Below are 6,769 nucleotides of genomic sequence, written 5' to 3' on the forward strand. Positions count from 1 at the left end.
ATTTTTCACAAACCCATGTTGATTTGCATTAATTGGATTGCCCTCCTTTAGTTCACGTCCCATTTCAGCCTCTCTATTATCTTTCATAGGATCAGTGTCAGGCTGATGGGCTATAATTCCCTGGGTCATTCCACTTACACTTTGTAAATATTGGCACAACATTGGCTTTCTTCCAGTCTTCTGGAACTTTCTCAGTGTTCCAAGACATAGTGAAAATCAGCCTTAATGGTCTAGCATGCTCCTCAGCCAGCTCTTTTAAAACTCTTGGGTGCAAGTTATCTGGACCTGCTGACTGGTGAATAGATTATCTGAGTATATGCTGAAGTTGAGTTTTACAAAGTATCACTTTTTGGGCCTGGAGGTTCCCAAGGCACTTTTCCTGATTATCTCCTGAACCTTTGTTGATGTTCTGAGACACTAACGCACTGTATGACATCTGCTTTCAGGACCTTCTGCCTCTGTGGCTCAGCCGCATTCCAGCAGAAAGCTTGGGTTTCACACTGTCACAGAGCAGTTAAAGAGGAAGCATGTCCCTGACGACCTTATGGTGGAAAGCCTGAACAGGGCCAACAAGCAGCTACGATACCAATGAGAGAAGGATTTGGAGCAAGTAGAAAGGCCCAGAGAGGCTTCAGATCCTGAGGAGAGACTTGCAGAGCAGCTGCTGGAGCAGGAACCTCGCTCGACGGAGGAAGCCAGAGTGCAGCAGAAAGACCTGTTTGAGAGGCTGCGAGAATTCAGGTTCCTCATCTACCCATACCAGGTCCTGAGTCCTCTCCCTAGTTCCATGTCCTGCAGACCAGAAACAATACCATGGTCAGGTGACCCATGCAACTGGGACTGAATGCTGGTTGGACAAGGCAAATGTGCCCCATCCAGACCTCCACCCCTCCTGCAGCAGCGCCATGTGCACGCAAAATGTGGTGGCACAGGAGACGAACAGAAGTTGGAGATTTGACATTTTTAAAATTGTTTGCACGGGTTCCACTCATTTGCACTGTTCAGTGTTTGTGTTATGCCCTGGTCTGGCATATTCTTGGTGGCTTGTCTGTCTGTTAATCCTTTAATATTGTTTGTTTGTAATACAGCCATGTTAACAAATACAGGCTTTGATTTCATTAGGAATGTTTAGTACAATCACTGCATCCTATCATATAATATGTGTCTTTCAAAGAATAAAGATACAGACGTGATCCGGCGTAACTGGGAAACTGTATCCAGACACAATTTCTCAATTAGGAATAGGTTTATATTAACCTGAAATCAGCTTCTTTGAGACCAAAGTAAGTGTGTCCACACACTGGTTTAATTATACAAGTTTAAAAGCCAATTCAAGTTATACCAGTTGCTAAGGCCTAAATTGCTAAGAGCGCCCAGTAAACATTTATATACTGCCCAGTAGTTCTTCAGCAAAAAGCAGATTTACATTTTAGATAGACAGGCAGACAGCTAGATAATTTTTAAAAAGTAACTGTGAGGATAGGTAGTTAGCTGCATAGCTATGTCTAAGTTTAAATGAAAGAACAAAAATGCTTTAAAACATTTTGGGTGGACTTTTTCCCCCACTTTCATAAAGAATCAAGAGAAGAAAAAAAATTATGATTCCTTTGTTGATCACTTTTAAAAAGAGATACTGATCTGTTGTATATTCTCTGCACTTAGCTGACCAGAGCAGATACTTCTCTGGGTTTATCTGGAACCTGGAATTATGTAGGACTATTCTAATCAAATCTAGAAACACATAGACATACATGTTTATTGATTCAACATTTCTAATGTCTCTATTTGAATCTCATCAATCTAATCATTGAATTAATGTAATATATATTTCCTACTTTAATATTTGATGTTAACCTGGACGTTAGTGTAATATACTGTTCTTAATCCAATATTCATCCGATTCTGGAAATTAGTCCAAATAAGGATTATTAGCTCAATATTATAATTGGCTTTGGAGGTTAAAAAATACAACTGCAAGTGTCATATTTTAACCAAATCTACATATATGCAGTTGTTAATTGAATATTTTAATCAAATCTAGAAAAGTATATACATATTAGCTAAATATTTTAACCATGTCTGGGAAATACAGTATATCATTAAGTTAGTATTTTAATCAAAGCTGGAAATCATCACAATAGATACTTATTAATTTAAGGTTTTGATCAAATCTAGAAATTAACGTGATTTGTAAATATTAATGCTGAGCATTCCATGCCCAAATCTAACATCCTCACCCTCATAATATTGGGGGGTGCACTTATCCTACAGGCTGTCATATGAATGCCATTTAGTTAATTAGCATATCCATCACCGCTTGCTCAAACAGCTTTGGGGCGATCACTTCCACGTTTCTGCAGTTACCGTGTACTGTGAGGCTGCAACTCCTACCATTGAAAGAGTTATTCCTAGTTCCCCAAAACCTGAGGGTCACTGTCAGGACATTTATCTATGCCAAAAGTCACAGGCCTACTGAACTTGTCTATATTTATGCTAACTTGCTTAAGCTGATGTCTTACAGGATACAAGGCAACGGGTGCCTTGCATTACAGCCCAGTATAATGAAGGCAAGTCAGCCCCGTGGGCTGCAAGTTGCTCACCAGGTGTGGGGTGGGGAAGGAATTTTCCCCAGCTCTCATTGGCAGTGATCTTGGGTTTTTCAATCTTCCGCTGCAGCATGTTAGCTTTTGAAATGGTCTCCCACAGTGTTTTCGGTGGGATGAATTGGTGGGATGAATGGTCTATAAGGTGGATAGAAAGTTGGATAGAGCATCGGGCTCAACAGGTAGTGATCAATGGCTCCATGTCTAGTTGGTAATGAGTGGAGTGCGCAAATGGTCGGTGCTGGGGCCGGTTTTGTTCAAGGTCTTCATTAATGATCTGAAGAATGGGGTGGATTGCACCGTCAGCAGATGGCACAAAGCTAGGGGCGTTGCCAACACTTTCCAGGGGAGAGCTCAAATTCAGAGGGATCTTGCTAAATTGGAGAACTGGGCTAAAGACTACAAAAGGAAATTCCAAAAAAAGGCAAATAGAAGGTGTTACACTTAGAGAATTAAAAACAAATGCGCACATGAACAGAATGGGGGATAACTGGCTTAGCAGCAGCACCGCTGAGAAAGATCTGAGAGTTCCAGTTTTAAAAACCGAGGCTAAAGGCATTGTGTAAAACAGGTAATTTAACTCTTGCTACAAAACTAAAAACAAACCAGGATGTTTGCTACATTTACATACATTTGTTAAATAAAGAATTCTGCATGCATGTTCCTTTAGATTGTGTCGTCAAAGTTTGTTTGTTAAAACTTTAGTTGGTTTAACAGTGTTTTGACTTTAAAAAAAAAATAAGAAAAAGAGGGTGTGGGGAAAAATCACCTTCTTATCTCTGGTATAAAGTGTCAGGTGTTTTACATGTTCTTTTTCTTCTAAGTTAGCGTGCGTGTGTGTGTTTTGTGTAAAGTGTGTCGATTTACAGCTTTCCTTACAGACTACAAATAAGTTTTAGAGAAGTTCTGCTTTACACAAAATATAAAAGGCTGGCGTATTTGATAAATGTTGCTGGCTTTAACAGCATTTAAACACTAAAGATAGGAAAGAAAAAGGATGTGGGGGCGAAAGGGCTTCGCTTATCTCTTCTCAACTTACCTCTTATCTCTTCTCAACTGTTTCCCCTAAGCTGTTTTTAGCCTGTGTGTCTTTAGCATAAAGTGTGTCAGTTTAAACCTTTTTAAATAGCAGGTTTCCTTTAGGCAAAACTTTAAAACAAAACCAACTAAACCATATTTTTAAAGGTACTACAAAAGCTTGTGTTATGTACAGTGTTTGACTCTTCATTCCTTCTTTTAAAGAGATGCGGTTTGAAAACAGGCCACCAGTGTCTCACTGTCTGCAGTGGCTCACAAGTGCGAGTGCCTGTCACAGGGCAGACTCGCAGCAAATAGGGCAGATACCCTAAACTGGTGGTAAGTTTTATTATTAGTTTTCACCAAAACCAGTAACAAACGTGAACCCCTGGATCACTATACCAGTCTTCCCATGGCATCACAGACACTCCCCTTAGACTCTGCGGTCTATCTTATCACCCAGACAAACTGAATTTTGTGATAAAAGGTTATTGGAAGCAAAAATCACACCACATCTGATTTCTGCCAGTCCCAAAAGACCAGTCACTTGCCCCCGATCAATTTGTACTCCCAATCTTACACCAAAGACAATGGTGGCATGCAGAGCTACAGTAAACTAATTACGGGTTTCTTCGGTAAGAAAAGGAAATGAGAGTTATTGAGAGGTTAAAGAAGGTAAATATAACAGCAGGTGAGTCCCAGTTTATAAGTCTACATGGTGGACTGCCAGTCTCCCAAAAGTCTTTTTCAGGGCACCCAGGTTGTCACTGGGCATCTCTGCTTTTCATCTTGCATTCTTTCCTGCAAGAGTTCAAACAGTCCCGAGATCTTTTTTAAATCCATATTTATAGCTCCTGTACCCAGAAAGCAAGCTGACAGTGCCTCTCCCCATGTGGGCTTTTCCTTTGATGACAGTAAGAGAGGAACGCACGTAGTCTTTTGACCTCTGGTCATCACTTCCTTTGAACTGGTAAAGTCCTGCATTATCATTTCACAAGCTATCATGATGGGTATGTAGTGACGGGTATGAACAATGTAAATGTTTGCTAGTGCATTATAACAGGAGCAGAGAAATGAAAACAATGCAAGAAACATTCCACTTCTTTTCATGAAGTTTAAACACCAAACACACACTTATAGAAGCACTTGGATCTCTAATAATACACAAGTGAATTGGCCTGGTATGTTGGTATATACTCTGGTTTGACCTGGTCTGCCAGCATCACAGCAGGTCAAAAGCTACGCATACTGGGATGTTGTGATTGGCTCCAGAAAATATGTTCTATGGTGTTGCTACAGAACAGCTCCTGACATGGTGTGACGACGTGGAGATATTCTTGGGTTTTTCTCTGAGTGCTGTGCAGGTGCCTCAGTCTCCCCCCCCATGTTTCTCATGTATTTCAGTGATAGGATGCGGGTGTGTGATCACTGCAGAGGCCACTAGAGAGCAGATGGGCCTTCCCCAGCCACATGTACACGAATAATGGCCAGGACCCCCTGCCCCGGGTCAACCAGCTGCAACGGGGTGGGCAGATGGAGACAGGAGGGGGTAGACACCTTGCCCAGGAAATAGACAAAGGGCTGGGGAGGGGTAAAGGGATGGCTTGGGAGGGTGGCTGGTGATAAGGGGTGTCCCCCATAAGGGGTCTTGGGAGCAGGGCCTGAGAATGGGCTCTGAGGCTCCCTACTTGGTCACTGGTGTAACTTCCAATTAAGCTGCTAATGAAGTCTGTCTACACTGTGATCCTGAGAATTAATAAACCCTTCTGACTTCCACACTGGCTGTGAGTCGCTTCTGATGGCAAGGTGGGTGTATGGCCCTTTTGGGGGCGTGTTGGAGCTCCCCAGGGTCCTATCCTGGGGAAGTCACAGGGGGAGCTGAGGCAGAGCAGGGGGGATGACCCCTCCGAGTCTAGTTTGCGGTGGCAGCTGCACAGGTGTGTGGAGACCCGAGGGGGACCGACTCCGAAGCACTAGAGTCCTGACTGGCTGCGTCCCGACTGGTTCCAGAGCACGGTTCCCAGGGGAGACATAGCCAGTGGTGCTCAACCTATTTACCAGTGTGGGCCCCACATGCAGCTCTCTCTGTGTTATGTGGGCTGCATCCACACAATATATATACTACCAGTGTGGCCCCGAGGATGTGACGCAGGCTGCAGCTGTGTGCGGACTGGGCAGCAAGCTGCAGTGAGGGAGGACTAGGTTGGATATTAGGGAAAACGTTTTCACCACTGGAATGGGTTACCTAGGGAGATGGTGGAGTCTCCATCCTTGGAGGTTTTTAAGGCCCTGCTTGACAAAGCCCTGGCTGGGATGATTTAGTTGGGGGCGGTCCTGCTTTGAGCAGCGTGTTGGACTAGATACCTCCTGAGGTTCCCTTCCAACCCTCATCTTCTATGATTCTGTGAAAACACTATGCATTTAAAATATAAATATTAAGTAAGACCTGCATTTTAGTAATATTCCTTGGTCTCTTTCTCTATGTTGTTTATAAAGAACCCCCCTTTCTGACAGTTGTTTAAGTGGGATTAAACAGGGTAATAACTGTCCTTCTTGGGGAAAAGGAAACAGTTCTGATCGGCTGGCGCTGTTATTGTCCCTGCTGTTGTTGAAATTCCATCCTGTTCCAAACATGTAAAAGGGTAGAGAAAAGAACATCAACCAGAGAAAAAAGAAGTCTCTATTTTAGTGCTGATTTTTAATTGCAATTTCACTACTGCAGAAAAACATGAACTGCCACAGTTAGTAGAACTGGGTGACTAATCAATTTTTGGGGGGATGTCTGACCTTCTAAATCAAAACGAAAATGGTCCCGAGGATGTGACACAGGCTGCAGCTGTGTGCGGACTGGGCAGCAAGCGGCCTGCGGTCCGCAGGTTGAGAACCACTAGTCGAATGGAGCTAAGTGCTGCAGTGAAGACAAGCCCAAATGACTTGGGAGCTGAACTCTCATTGATTTTCTATGGCAGCTTGATACATAGATTTTTAAGTCCAGAAGGGATCATTAGATCATCTATTCTGACCTCCTGTATAACAGGGAAAATTAAATTTCACCCAACTGTCCCTTTATTGACTCCAGTAACTTATATTTGACGAAATCTTATCCCCCAGAAAGGCATCCTGTCTGAATCTGAAGACATCAAGACTTG

The sequence above is a fragment of the Emydura macquarii genome, unplaced genomic scaffold (assembly GCF_026122565.2).
Source record: "Emydura macquarii macquarii isolate MOO-44397 ecotype Brisbane River unplaced genomic scaffold, CSIRO-AGI_Emac_v2 contig_3602, whole genome shotgun sequence".
In the NCBI taxonomy this organism is placed as follows: Eukaryota; Metazoa; Chordata; order Testudines; family Chelidae; genus Emydura; species Emydura macquarii.